This window comes from Artibeus jamaicensis, unplaced genomic scaffold (genome assembly GCF_021234435.1).
Source record: "Artibeus jamaicensis isolate MK-2021 breed Jamaican fruit bat unplaced genomic scaffold, CSHL_Jam_final scaffold_916, whole genome shotgun sequence".
NCBI classification, from domain to species: domain Eukaryota; kingdom Metazoa; phylum Chordata; class Mammalia; order Chiroptera; family Phyllostomidae; genus Artibeus; species Artibeus jamaicensis.
The window spans coordinates 13,702,822-13,718,267 of NW_026522059.1; the positions used below are offsets into that span (position 1 = coordinate 13,702,822).

The 15,446-nt window shown below is 40.5% G+C and overlaps 1 protein-coding gene across 1 annotated transcript in view; it reads right to left on the minus strand.

Moving 5' to 3' along the window:
• Positions 1-6,435: 6,435 nt before the first annotated feature.
• Positions 6,436-15,446, minus strand: part of MAL2 (mal, T cell differentiation protein 2) — a 52,335-nt gene continuing 43,324 nt past the window's right edge. Inside the window, exon 5 of the mRNA XM_053661071.1 lies at positions 6,436-6,807. The gene's annotated coding sequence lies outside the window, so the exon portion shown is untranslated. The remainder of the gene's footprint in view (positions 6,808-15,446) is intronic.

Sequence of the window (15,446 nt, forward strand, 5' to 3'; positions counted from 1 at the left end):
TCAGGACATTTAAAAATGGACACTGCACAGCTATGGAAGCACTTTCTAACCATCTTCATTGTTTTATATTTAACACAATCTGTGACATATATCAATATATTTTATTTACTTCTCTGTTTCCCCACCAGAATATGACATCTGTTAGGGCAAGCATTTTTGTTCTTGCTTGCTGCTTTTCTTACTGCTATGTCCTCAATGTGTATGACTGTTTGTGGAATAGAGAAGGGTTCTTATAACTACTTGTTGAAAAGCCAATGAATGAATAAGTAAATAAATGTTACTGAAATTATTGCCTTGTTTTAGATTAAAAATAATTCATCTGACATTTGTTTAATTATATGAGAGTCACAGTAAGATTTTCACATTTAGCCTTTATCAAATTAAAGATGTTAGCTCTGATGTATCAAAGACTATTTGTTAGTGTAAATAATAAAAAACAAATTCAGTTAAAAAATCTCTAAGCATACAAAAAAGGTAGTAATCTCTAAGCAAAAATGTATCCACACATATTAGAGTAAAATGCAAAGGAAGTGATAATGGTGGCTATCTCTGAATTGATACTATAATTTTCATCATACTTAAAATTTTTCTATATTGAAACATAATAAATATCATTCAAATAAAAAGAAAATAACCTCAGAAAATAACCTCATTGCTAGGCAATTAAACTACTCATGAGTTTCCAAGAACATTGAGTTCCATTTTATTTTATTTATTTCCGTTTACCAATCCCTTATTGAGCAAAATCATTGTGCCAGATACTAAGAAAGATACAAAGATGAGTAAAACACAAGCTGTGTCCTTAACAGAGGTTAAATCTGATGTGCACCAGTAATGCAAGGAGGCAAAGTGCTGAGTGTGCACCAACTACGGAACTTGTGATCCTCTGAGCTCCAAATTGGGAAGCTGGCACTATGCTTGAGCCTTTGAAATTTCAATCCCTGGAGTATGCTTGATGTTACTCTTCCCTGGACCAAACCAGAGGTACTTACTATCTAAGAAGAAGACTTAGGAAAGAATCCCCAAGTCCAGAAAAGGCATGAATTTTTGGTTTGGGAAATGGAAGAAAGAGAAGAGAATAAGGTAGACTGATTAGAAGGTAACTGGGTCATACAGATTGATGGATGGTGAAGGAGGACAGGGTGATGGTGGCAGAGTATAGCCTGAGTCAGTGATGGTACCCACGTGTTTCTAAGAACATTCTGTTTATGGAGAGGTCAATGAGGATGAGAATGAGGCAGAAGGGGTGACACTTGTAGGACTGGGCAAGTTCAGCAACTGTTGAATCACAAAATCTTGGAAAGTCTGCATTAAAAGACATTATGAGAGGTCATTGGATCTCTTTGGCCTGTAAGCACCACTATCAATTGTCCTCAGGATATGAGTAATCACAGCCAAACTTATGGAGTACGTATGAGGCAGGCACTGATCTAGGTGGTTTAGCATTCTTGGACAGTTTATTATTTCAATGACCATTTGAAGTCAGCAATGCTATAATTTTCATTTTACAAAGGAGGTAAGGAACCACAAGGCTAAATAATTCACCCAGTTCATAAGCTTGTAAGGAGGAGAAAGAGGATTAAACTCAAACAGTCTGGCTTCTAGGTCTATGTTTTCAACTCCTAAGCTTTCCTGCCTCTTCTAAAGATACCCAGTTTATTCCAACGTGACAAAGTAAGAACATCTGGAACCCATCAATTATTTTGTCTAGATCAAATTCCTCTTTCCCCCTCATTAATACACATGCCATACTTTAAGATTGTTATAAAGTCAGTCATCAGCATTCTCATTATGTATTATTGTTGTCTTAACTTAGAAGATTAATTGTAGACAATAGGAGTGTTGTATGAATATCAGGTTGACAACAGACACATGGGTATCTGTTGTGAATTTGACCTCATCACCACCACCTTCTAAGGTCTCATCTACAACACAGAAGCTACATTTCCTCCATCCCCTTTTTCTAGTGGGTTCCTGGTTAGAGTTTTCCAAGGCATTCATACTGCAAGAGAAACAGAAGACATTATTCTCATGAGGCAGACGCAACTAGATGCACAGCAGACATGAGATTCATAGTGGTCTAATGTAGTGATATATGGCCAGTCTGTTTCCTTAAAGAATAGTGCCATTCTGGGACATATTTTCAGGCTCTATTGCTAAAAGTTAGACATTCAGAGGCATCAGTAAGAGGGAGTCCATATATAGTCATCACGTTTGTTGTTGTAGCCACTTTGTTCATGGAACCATCATGCCAATTCAAGGGTAGCTGGTGACAACATTGCCTGGTGACAGCACTGGCTAATGTCAACTGGCCAAGCCAGTTGTTTGCTTGGTTATTTCGTGTCTCTTCAATGGTGGGTGCCCTCTGGCAGGTGCTCACATGTGATGTGAATATCTTCAGATATGGCGCTCACTCCCATATGTGTGTTAGCATACACCTGAATTGTTTTGTCTCCAGTCTTTCCATTTTTTTAACATTTCCAGGCCCCTGACCTAGGCCATGCATCACTGCCATAGGTTCCAGATATATTCCACCTTAGGCCACTTATATTTCCATTGAAAGTAGATAAACTACCTGTATCCTTTAAGTTTCTGTCCATTAGAATTTTTTTCCCCTTTCCACTATCTTTCAAGGTGATTTTTGAGTGTGGCTGTTATACAACACTATTCAATGTTGGCTTGCATCCATATACTAAACTATTCATAAGTGAAGTGCAGGCTGTTTCTTTCTCCTTCTAGTTTTGTAAACACCCCTACCTACTTCTCAATATGTCCATTGGTGTGAGCTGATTGGGGGTGTGTGACCACCATGGTGATGTGGGGGTCTCTGATGCTTGATCCTGAAGCTTATGTATGTCCTCTGGTCCTGCTCGTGCTGAATAATGGGGTGTCTATGCCATTTTAATTTTAGCATGGATTGCTGCTGGGCCAGCTTGATTTTATGACTTGATGTTTCCAACATAACTCAGCTCTTGATGACAAGTTCTGGCACAGTTACTTGATATCCCATGGTCAAGTATTCCGTCTCTACCCGGGTTCAGTAACTCCTTGGAGCTGTCCTCAAAAGGGAAATAAATCTCCCATGAATGTGGCATGGCCCTGAATTGAATTTCAGAAACCCATTTTGTAGTAGCCCCAGTGGTCCACCATAAACTCTGTATTGTAGCTTTTTTTTTGTGCTACTGACACCTTCACTACTAGAACATATGGCCCAAGTGGTGGGAGTGCTTATACCACAGAAAGAACCTACTGCACAGCCCATTTATACTTTGGGTCCCACCCACAGGTGGCTCCTTTTCACATCAACCAGTATTCTTGGGTATAAAATGTGTTTTTTTTCCTCAGGACCCAAAGAAGTTGCTTCTTATTTATAGATGGTGCAGATTGCAACCATTTGTCTTTTACTTCCCAGAAGATATCCTGGCCAGGCTCTGACAATGGTGTCCTTATTGGCAGCTGGGTGGTGAGGGATTCAGTCCTCAGATCTGGTTCTAAAACTTTTCTGAGTATTTGGTAGTGCTGGCCCTTCAGGAAGCAGATAACTAGATGGAGTTAGGAGTACAAGAGGTTCCTTTTAAGGTATGCAAAAAAGATAAAGGAGGAAGAAATAAGATCAGGTAGCGCAAGCATCCAGACCTCAGTCTAGACCTGACACCTGTGGAATAAAAGGTGTCAGGTAGGGAGAGATGCAGATAAAGCAAGATGAAATTTTTCAGCAAAAACTTCCTATTAAAGGAAGGAATGTTGGGAAGAAAAGCACAGATGCTAGTAGCTCCTTAATGGTCTGTCATTAGCTGGAGGCTATGCAGGAAGCTAGAATCTTACCTTGAAAGCTAAGATAGGTCCGAAGACTGAAGTTGAAATCTAACATTCAATTTTCCTCCCTGTAACTGAACAGCAAGGCTTTTCTTGAAGGCAAATCTCCATGTAGTTGGCCTTGAGTCAAAGAGAATGTAAGGATCCAGCACAAACATACAGGGGCTGGCCTTACAGGGAAGCACGGACAGTTTATCTAGAGTAACGCAGAAGAAGGTGGGGTTTATAGGCACAGAGGCTGAGGGACATGTAATTATGATGATGAGAGTGTGTGCATGTTATCTTCTGATGACTTCTGGTGAAGTAGACAGCAAAGTTATCTGCTGCGTGAGGATGAGAGAGGAAGCATTAGAGGTGTGAGGACAGCGTAGTACCAAATGGAGAAGGGTATCCCAAACAGAGGAGTCAGTGTGTGTGAGTTGTTACTTTGCGTGGTTTCACGTATAATGGATGGAGGTAGGATGAGGTGGGAGAGGTAGGTTGAGATGATGTTATGAGTGGCCTTAACTGGTACATCCATGATTCAATTTCTTTCATAACTTGTGGGACCTAGTCATGGTTTTAAAGAGGGAGGAACAAGTATGAAGGACACAGGGACAAGAACTAAGGGGAGTGGAAATGGGAGGGAGGTGGGGATCACGGGGTGGGGTGGGCTGGGATGGGAGAAACAGACAGAAAACTTTACTCGAAAAATAACTAAATAAAAATTTAAAAAAAGAATAGCATTTATGTTGGGAACAAATGCCTTTGGCAACACGGAGAGTGAATTTGTGAGGGAAGTACAGGTCTCCCTCATGAGGTGAATGCTCACTATCCAAATAATCACTATAACTACTTGTAAACCATCCACCCTAAATGTACTACTTTAGTTGAAACCCATGCTAACAGGTCTGCATGGGTGTGCCAGCAAAAAGCACTTGGACTGGAACCTGGACTAGAGGATGCAGAAGGCACGGCTGCTTTACCTACTTTGTTCGGTTAGGATGACGTCTCACACTCCTGTTTTTAGCCATTTTGTGAATCTTTGCTATCATCGTCACATTATTAAATAAAAGTGTTTTTAAAAAGAGTTAGGAAAAAACAATGAATAAAGGAATTGTCTAGGAAAGCCCATGCACGTCACAAAAATGCTGGAGGTGATGAGGTGTGTGGAGCACAGTGAGGCATTAAATATGTAAGGCCTGGCCATCCAGGTCTGCCTCTATTGCTCATATGATAAGAAAATAAATATCATGGAAGCATTGTTGATGCTGGAGAGCTTCACTGTCAAGTACAGCATGATATTTTTTAATAACTAGAGAAAAGCCTTATGTAATGGATTGAGAACTGTACTCAGCATGAGATGTTATTTAGCACCATGTTGAGAGAGCAGAAGGCACTAGCCATCTTTAAAGATCTAAGAAGGCGCTGAAAAGAAATGATGAGGTACGGGAGTTGAGTTTCAAAGCAAGTCAGGGATGGTTTCAGAAATTTGAGAAACTAAGATTTTATAATGTAGGATCTTTGGCAGGCCCAGCCCAACACTCGCAGAGCCTGGGGTAAAGTGAAAGGGAAGGTCCAGGCCTCAGCCCAGCAAGACTCCCCATGACCAGCTCCATCACACGCTGTGAGGGGCCTTGCACCCCAGAGTGTGAACACTCCAGTCCTACTTCAAAGCTCTATTCGTTGACTCCTTCCCAGGCCCAGGCTCAGCAAAGAGTGAGGGGTGGCTGCCCTTCACATGTCAGCCAACTTTTGTAGGATCAGTTTGGAGAAAGGCCTGTGTAGACCTTGGAAACAAGTTTTTGTTCATCAGGACGAGAAATCCCAGGGTCTTAGGCACCCAGATTTTGGTCTAAGAGAGGGCCAGAGTTACTGGGTGGTCACACCCACTTGATCTCTAGAATAACTGCTCTTTGAAGAGGGAGCTGGCCAGAGGAGGACCAGAGCTAAGCCCAGGGTAAGTTTGCTGATATCTAAGGGCAATACTGATTATGGATCAAAGCAGTTTTTAATAATAGTAAGGTCAAATCGGTCTTTCTCAGTGAAATAGTGGATGGAAAATCTTTAAAAGAAATTTTAGATAATGCTGAAAGATGTATTGCTGTTGCTTATGAATATGATGATGACCCAAATAGGCACATCATATTTTCAGAAGGTGAGGTCATGTACCATCTAACACTATCAGGAGCTGTATAATTGCAACCAAAGGACTTCAGAGAGATTAGTAATGAGACCCATTCTGGTGCCTTGTCTATAGTTTTAGATGGTCGTTTGTTTTAGAAGTATTGGGTGCCAATAAGTGGTCTGCACAACCCAGATATTTACCTGTATGCTAGTTTTTTTCACCAGCTTCCTCTAGTTAATCTTCATTCACCAGTAAAGGTCATCTGTGACTATAAATTTCATCTCACTCTTTTTTAACATCAATATTCACTCCAGCAACTCTTTTAATTATTCCTAAGCAGTTTAAATTGTCCTTTAATATATTAAAAATTTGTTAAGTGTTATTTGCTTTCAAGTATATACCCTAAACATATTAACAAAATTCACTGTGTATTTATATTACAGTTTATATTTATTGAAGTATAAAAGGAAAAGATAATTGGTATAAAATTCTTATAGTTTTCTTGTATACTGAAGACAAGTCCACCAAGTCCATTACATGTTAGATAATTGTTATTTTGCATGCTTAGTATCATGGAGGTACCCTGGAAGGATCACTGTACAGGTATTTACAATAGTTGCTTCTCAAACCATCTGAGAAGGAAGGCCCTCTTAAAAAAATTTTCAATCTCAAATTGATTCAAATTGCAGAAAGTACAATAAAAATGAATTACAATCATATCAACAAAGATAGAATTGATTGAAATCAAGGAGCAGTTTGATGGTAGCAGCTCCCACATTCCTATGCTGCAGAGAAGAGCCCTTCATGGATGTTGAAGCTTCTGCAGAAATGGATTTCTCACGACCTTGCCGAAGGGAGAGTTCTCTGAACCCACTGGAGGAAGGCTGTGAAGAGGTAGATGAGCAGATTTTACTTGAAAAATCAGCTTCAGCATTCCAAAGCATTCCAAATCTCGAGATATCTTATTTTATAATATTTAACAATATTCTGGCATTTAAATTTTACTTCATGTAATATAAGCTTTGGGTCCAGGTTGCATCAAGCAACCAAGCAAAGTGATAAAGCCAGTCCGTGACTTTAGAGGTAGTACACCGAATCCAGATTCTACTTAGTTCCTCCACATCAATGAATGATATCAACATAATTCTTTCAGCCTCGTTCAACACCATTAAGCTCCATTCCTGTACATATTCCCTTGATCTGACAATTTCCAGTGTTCACATAAATGTGGAACAGTAGGAAATTCATGCATTGCTATGATGGCCGGTTTTATGTGTTGTATTGGCTAGTTTATAGTCCCCAGTTATTCATTCAAACTAACTTAAGTGTTGCTGTGAAAATAAATAACAAAAAGCAGACTTTATGACTTCCCTGGTTCTAGTATGAGTGCCTGGGTAACAGTAATATCATTCAATGTGACACCGATTTCTAAGCAAGGCTATGGGATTAATTAGCTTTGGATATATTCGTTTAGGGAAATCTGGAATATCTTTCCACCCTACACAGAGCAAGCTATACTCATGTTTTTTTTTCTTCTTACTTTACTTTTAATGCGTTTTCTTGACTAGTTAGGAATATCATGAAGATAAATGGCCTTGACAGACTGTGTCTAGACTTTGATAAAGAGTATGATGAAGCTTCCCATGTTCCTTCAAGACCTGATAGAAACTGTAAAGAAGAGAGAAGTCTGGTTAACTGTGCTCAAGGTTTTACATGGGATTAATTATAGGTTGGCCCTGAATGGATTAACAGCCACTAGCTCTCTCTAATACTTAAAGGTATTTTGTTAGAGCTGTTCAATGGCAAGTGGTAAGAATGGATTAAGGAGCTAATATTCACAGCACATTGCAGTACCTTACATTTATTTTGTGCATTCTGAGTGCTGGCTGTGTCACATATACTTTCTGTGCATTATTGCCTTTTAATTTTCACAACAGCCCTTTGAAATAAGTACTGTTACATTGCCAATGTCATAACTAAGGGAGCTCAGCCTCAGAGAGGCTAGGTAACTTGCCATGGTTATTCAGTAGTTCACACACCTACTGCCTTTCCTGAAATTTCCTAGAGTCCATGGTAGGAGCCAGTCTAGCAAAAATGGTTATGAGCGTGCAGTGTGAAAATCAGGCCAGGCCTAAATTTTGATTTTCAGAGACATTCACTAACCCTGTGGCTTGGGTAATTACTTAATCTCTTTAATTCTCGAAAACCTTACTAAAAATGGCAATGATAACAAGTGCCAGATTTCACAGGTTGTTTTTGTGTGTGTGTGCAAAGAGAAGTGAGATTAATGTATGTAAAGCCTTTATATGCACAAGACCTTGTATTACTGAATTTTAGCTAGGAGATACTCTAAAATAATATAAGAGAATGGCTAAGATGAATGATAAGCTATTGGGAAGATATTTTTGCCTGGTACCCGTGGGTTTAAATCATCCAGTTGGCTCCTATGTATAGACTGATTCCAGATGAATCCACACTATGAATAATATGCACGTGGAACATTTTAGAATAAGCTATTTTCTACAATGATGACAAAGCAAAGAACTGACTTCTTGGACTTTTTTCTGTTGCTCGGAGTCCAGTAGGCTGGAGTCCAAGTTCATTTCTGCTTCAAGAGATGAGAAAGCAACCCTGCTGATGGGTGAGGTTATCACATATTTTTAAGTTTTGGACAAGCAATTAACTCACAGTGGATGTCCCATCAGTGTGAAGCAGGGCATGATGGAGTAGCTTCAAATGATAACTGGGTGATAAATGGCTTCTCTCAGTCAGCTCGCCAAGCTCACTCGCACCCAACAGGAACGGTTAGCAAGGAGCCAAAGGGGGCAGCTCAAAGCTTTTAAAGGCTTTTTAATGTAACTTTTCTCATTACAAATGTAAAATAATGTTTGCTGTAGGAAACTGGGAAATAGAGATGTCCTAACTATATTAATAAAAGTAAAGACATTTTCCAGTAATACAATCCCAGTTACGGTCATGGCCTCGTCTAGATTTTCTGTGAGATATGCAGTTTTATGAAAAAGAAATACAGATTATTTTGAGAGAAAATTTCACAGATATTTTTCATGGCTGCTTTGTATTTCAGGCTTTCTGTTGAAAGGCTTCTTTCTGTGTTGCACTATGAAATTTAAGTCAACATGGTATAATTTCTTTTTCCTTAGAAAACAGGCTCAGCTCCGTGGATGCTGTCATTGGTTCATTTAAACCTTAAAAAATGGGTCTACGTTTTCATTCCAGGGGATGGTACTCCACACTGGCCCTGAGCTGAACGGAGCCCTCCAAAACAGCACTGCTCTGAGGGGGATGATTGCTTTGCTTTGCCTTGTTCTTAGCTTCTTGCACTGTCAAGAAAGCGCAGGTGTACAGTTTAGGAGAGTGTAGGTATTTACTTTGGATAAGGCTCAGGAGGATATTTTTCAGTGTTAAAGAAGTCCATATTTTCCAATAATTCTTTTGTAGTTTCTCAGAAACATTTGGGGAAGCTAGAAATTATGTAATGTTTGCAATTTTTATTGTTTAGATGAGAGGCTTATTTTCTCACTGTGTAACCGACTATTTGGCCTCTTCCTGCGGCTGCTTTCTTCCCTTCTGAACACCTGACAGCTACACTTACAGTCACCTGTCAGGTGCTACGGAGAGCAGCGCACGCAAGCTCCAGGACACCCGTGGGGTGTGTTCATGCAAACCCGAGAATATCGATTTTATCTTCACCTAGCAAAAAACCTGAGGCAAATGCGTCAATGTATGAATTACACAGGGAAATGTGAAACTTCTAAAGATTTGGGGGAAACAAAAAGAATAAATTATTTAGTGACAAAATTCTCTGGCATTTTAGGGGCTGTTTTTGAGCCTGGTGTTACAGGGAAGTAATTATTCTTGAGGCAAGTGTGATTCGAAGATGTGCAGGTGCTAAAGAGAAGGTCGAAGTGGTTGAGAAGGGGCTGTGAGGGGTATTCCTTCAGCCTCTGCCGAAGTCTGACTGCAAGTTTCGTTCTTGGGGAGTCTCTGAACCTGTGACTACAATGGGCGGAGGGTGATGATGGGGAGTGGTGTCATAAGTCTCCCATGGGGCTTTTGAAAGTATACATGATCCCGGATGAGAATCTTTAGGTATCGATGATAAGAGTGCATGTAGAGAGAATTATATGAAACATCGGTGAAAAAAATACAGTTAGACTTCCATGAGCTAATTATCTGTACGAGATCAAACTTTCTCTGAGAACAACCAAAATAGCTCAAAAGAGAAAAAGAAAGAAAGAAAAATAACCTTTGAAGCTCTCTGAGAGCTACAAAGACACCCAGGATCCGTGGACACGTATCCACGGGAGAAAGGAAGGGCAGAGAGCACCGTGTCAGGCATCACTTTTCTTTCAAGGCATTTGTAAATTCAGAGCAGCAGAGGTTGAGGAGCTGAGCAAAGATTTTGCCTGAACAGAGGGCAGGAAAGACAAGAACTGGGATTTGGAGCCTTTTGAGGCTATTTCCTAGGTGTGAGGATGAATGGGAAATGACCAGTTCTTAAAGACAGGAACGCGGATTCAGATTTATTCAATCTCACAATGGAGACAAAAGGAAATACGTGAAGAGACAGTTATCCCATCTCTCTGTCCCTCCAATGACTGGGAGGAAGTAACCTCTCTCCGTCTACCCCAGGCCAGGCCCTCCACAGGGCTCTCTCGGTGGTCCCCCTCCACCTTCCTACACTGGTTCTTTTCATTATCGTTATTGCTCCTACCGCTGCACCAGATTGCTTTCTCACAGTTTGACATTCCTTCTTCATCTGGCATGCACCATGCCGTGAATTCAGAGGGTTTTTTTTTCTTGTCACTGGACTGCACGAAAGTACTTCTGTAGTGAAATGGACTGGGACTTCAGCTAGACACAGGACATTTCTCCGGGCTCCCTTTTTCCTCCCCAGGTAATCATATTTTAATTTTAAACACAGTTTAATATTTTTTGGAAAAATAATAAACATTTATTTGATATAGTCATTTTTAATATATACTTGATGACCAACCCCCACAGCACTGGGGCCTGGGAGTAAAGATTTAATCTTAAACATAAAAATCTTAAACGTATTTCAGGATTTCATAGAGTACTTAGTATGTTAACTAAGCACATTAACTTCCTTGTCAGGAATCTTGCTTCTTCCTGGCTACTTAGCACAGTGCAGGCCACGTTACATTGCAGACCCACCCAAGTTCATGAAATATGTGGTGTGGGGTCACCAAACATGCATTTGGAATGAATGTTATTGTACAGGGCAATTTCTGAGACCACTCAGTGAAGGTCAATACACTCTGCCTTTGCAATATTAAGTGGATTCTTGCTCTCAATGGTCACAGGAGGAGGGAGCAAGTCTCCTCTGAGCTTTGTCATTGTAAGTGCTGTGGGTGGTGAAGTGAGCCCCAAGTCAGTAAGCTTCTCTTCTGGACAGCCTTGCAGCAAAAAACAAAGCACGTAGGAGATTATTTTCTACTTCAAGTCACATTTTAAATGTCTACCTATATTTGAAAGTGAATATTTAGATACTAATACTAAATCAGATAATTCATAACTAATATTGCTCGTATTGTATGAACATATGGGCACATTATGTATTCAAGACCCATTTGGTAGATGGTCCCTTTCATTGGCTGTGAGTCACCTCCACAACTAATCCTGCTTTTGCAGGAAATAGAAAAACAGGAGCAATCATCACCTGACACAGTCGTATTAAACATGCACTGTTCTCGGAGTCAGGACACTCTGTAATCCCTCTTATCCATTCACTAGCCTGCTCACATTGATTTTTCTTCACTTAACATCTTATTTCTGAGATAAATTTGGACAGCCCTTTATATTGGTTTCCTAGGGCTGCTGCAACTAATTACCACAAATGTGATGGCCTAAAGTAACAGAAAACGTATTTTCTCACTGGAGGTCAGAAGTTTGAAAACAAGGAGTCAGAAGGGGTGAACGCCTTCCAGAGTGTCTAGAGGGACGCCTCCCTGCTCGTTCCAGGTTCTGGTGGCTCCTGGAATTCCTTGGCCAAATTCCGCTTCATCGACTCATGCCGTTCTTGCCTGTGTTCCTGTGGTTGCCCTTTCTCTTTTATAAAGACACCAGACATCTACTTTAGGGCTCACTGTCAACCCAGGATAATGACCTCGCTTTAATATCCTCAGCTTCATTACATTTATAAAGACTCTCTTTCCAAATGCTACATTCACAGGTACTATTGGTTAGGACTTGGCTGTATCTTTTTTTTTTTGGGGGGGGGAAGGGAGGGACACAATGCAACCCAGCGTACGCTCCAAGTTTATGTCACCCATAAACACTGTACTTAGCGCTGGAAGAGCAATTGTTATAGCGTTATAGAGCAATTGTTATAGTGCATTGCCTTTGCACTGTCTCTGTATCACTGAGGGCAGAAATTGGGTCCCTTAATACCTGGCACATGGAAAAAAAATCAATAACTATCACTGAATGAAAGAATTAAAGTCAACAGATAGAAACACTAAGATGACACATTTCAGGTCAGTATAAGGATTTAGGGAAGAAATTCGTGATATTTTAGAGGGAGGTAGAAGTTGAACTGGCTACCTTAAGAACCAAGGAGAGTTAAGTGAAAAGATTGCTCTTTTTGCATACAAAAATTCCCTATAATACAATCTTATTATATAAATATAATCCCCCACCCCAAATTAGTCTGGGTAGGAGAAGCTAGAAAATACATTTCTCTCCATAATAAAATAAGATAGGACTGACTCTGTTTAGACAGCAGCCCTGGACATTCTGGGTTGGTAGAAAGAAAAAGGGGGGAAATGGCCTGACAGAGCAGGTGGGATACATGGTGGTGGACCAGAGACTGGAGAGAAGAATGGCCAATGAGAAATCAGGTGTCTGCATTGAAGATGACCATGTGTTTTATAACGGAAATATCTAGTGATCAGTCTACTCAGTGACCTTACCAGTTTGCAATAAAAAGTTTCATAAACAGGTTTGACTACTTGGTGCTTTGAGGGATGAACTCTGGGCAAGGCCATCAGTACTTGGGGCACACAATGTGACAAGTGGACAGCTGTCTCTGGAAATCAGATAAAAGACCTGGATGGTGCATTCCACGTGAGCAGGAATCCAGAATGAGAGGGTCCAGGAGACCACTGGACCCACAAAGTGGCCCTGAGGATACTGGAGGAAAACTGAACCTTCCAAGTTTCTAATGTGAGGGCTTGAGTTGTCATGGTTTTGTGTGAATGAAAATTGATACCCAGAAAGTTTTCTGTAAGAGACTTAGAGACATTTGAATTTCACAGAGTAAGAGCATTTTAACAGCTTGAAGTGTCTTTAGATGAAAAAGCCATGAGTGCTTTGGCACCATAGATGTATAAACATGGCCTAGAGTGGGTGTCCCTAACCTCTGGCCTCAAACTGGTACCAGTCTCTGCCTGTTAGGAATCAGGCTGTACAGCAGGAGCTGAGCCTGAATGTAATGCCCTTGAACCATCCTGAAACCATACCCCATGGAAAAGTTGTCTTCCACAAGGATGGTCCCTGGTTACAAAAAGGCTGCAGACCGCTGATCTAGAGGACAGTTTGGCAGGCATGTAGCATGAAGGATTCATGCTTTTTATTTTTGGATCTGTAGCATCCATGGTGCACTGTGTTGCAATGATTCTAAGATTCTAAGGTTCAATGTTACACATGTAACTTGTTGATCTTTTAGGTAGAATTTTCTACATGGATCATCTATGTAAACGAGTATATTGTGGTGAATAGCTTCATAAAATTAGAAAGTCTGTCCTTCCACCTGTTTGAACAAGATGTGAGTTTCTATCACACACGTGGCCCTAGGTTGGGCTCTGTTCGTGGTGTGTCCACTCTCATGGCATTTCTCATTTGTCCTCTGGAGCCTTCGGTGAGTTTGGGTTCCACCCACGTGGAGGCCTGGGTGGGTGGCTACTCCTTCCCAATGCAGCAACCATTCTCTGTGAGCTCATCGTAGAAGAGACTCACAGTGTTCTGCGAATTTTGGCTGGTGTTCAAAGGAGACATGAAATGAAGTTCCACATGGAGACATGAATATACAGGAAGAATGACTAAAGAAAACAAGTAAGTGTCACCGCCGCTTCATATGTTGGAAGCAGAGTGGAAAATGTAAACATGCCCATAGGAGTTCAATGTCTCCACTTTGGTGATTCTCTGCCCATGAAAACTTGCTTATTGTTGAAATTCATATTACAGAGATTTAGCAAAAAAAATCTTAGTAATATAAGCAAGATGGACAATTTCCCTCCAGATTATGCCCTGTTGTTTGTTTTATTTGGAATGAAACAAAATTGAATTATCTTTGTTGCACTCTGATGTTGGCTGACTGGCTATTAAACCGAATGTTATCTCTCGGAGGGCAGGACACTGATCACTGTTACAGTCTAGCACCCAGAAAATGATCAGAAATGTAGCACATGTAAACAAATGGGACCTCATCAAAATAAAAAGCTTCTGCGTGGCTAAAGAAAACAGTGTTAAATTAGCAGGACAAACAACTGTATGGGAAAACATATTTGCCAATGATACCTTAGACAAAGGTTTAATCTCCAAAATATATGAAGAACTTACACGACTCCACTCTAAGAAGACACCCAACCCAATTAAAAAATGGGAAAAGGACTTGAACAAACACTTCTCCAAGGAGGACATACAGAACATCCAGAGACACATGAAGAGATGCTCAATATTGTTAACTATCAGAGAGATGCAAATTAAAACCACAATGAGATACCACTTTACACCAGTCAGGATGGCTATCATAAACAAAGCAACAAACAACAAATGTTGGAGAGGTTGTGGGGAAAAGGGGTCCTTAGTTCACTGTTGGTGGGAGTGCAGACTGGTACAACCATTATGGAAAACAGTATGGAATTTTCTCAGAAAAATAAAAATCGACCTGCCTTTTGACCCAGCAATTCCACTGCTAGGATTATATCCTAAGAATCCTAAAACATCAATATCAAAGAACCTATGCACCACAATGTTCATAGCAGCACAATTTACAATAGCCAAGAGTTGGAAGCAACCTAGGTGCCCATCAGTAAATGAATGGATCAAAAAATTGTGGTACATATACACAATGGAATTCTATGCAGCAGAGAGAAAGAAGGAGCTACCACCCTCTGCAACAACATGGATGGAACTGGAAAGCATTATGCTGAGTGAAATAGGCCAGGTGTTGAAAGACAAATACCATATGATCTCACCTTTAAGAGGAAGCTAAACAACAAAACAAACAAGCAAGCAGAAAAAAAAACCAAAGACACTGAAATAGAGAACAAGGGGACAGTGACCAGAGGGGAGAGGGAAGGGAAGTTAAGGGGAAAAAGGGGGAGGGATTTGGAGGAACAAATAGGAAGGACACAGGGATGAGAACTAAGGGGGGTGGAAATGGGAGGGAGGTGGGGAGCACGGGGCGGGGGAGGCTGGGATGGGAGAAATAGACAAAAAAACTGTACTTGAAAAATAACTAAATAAAATTAATAATAAT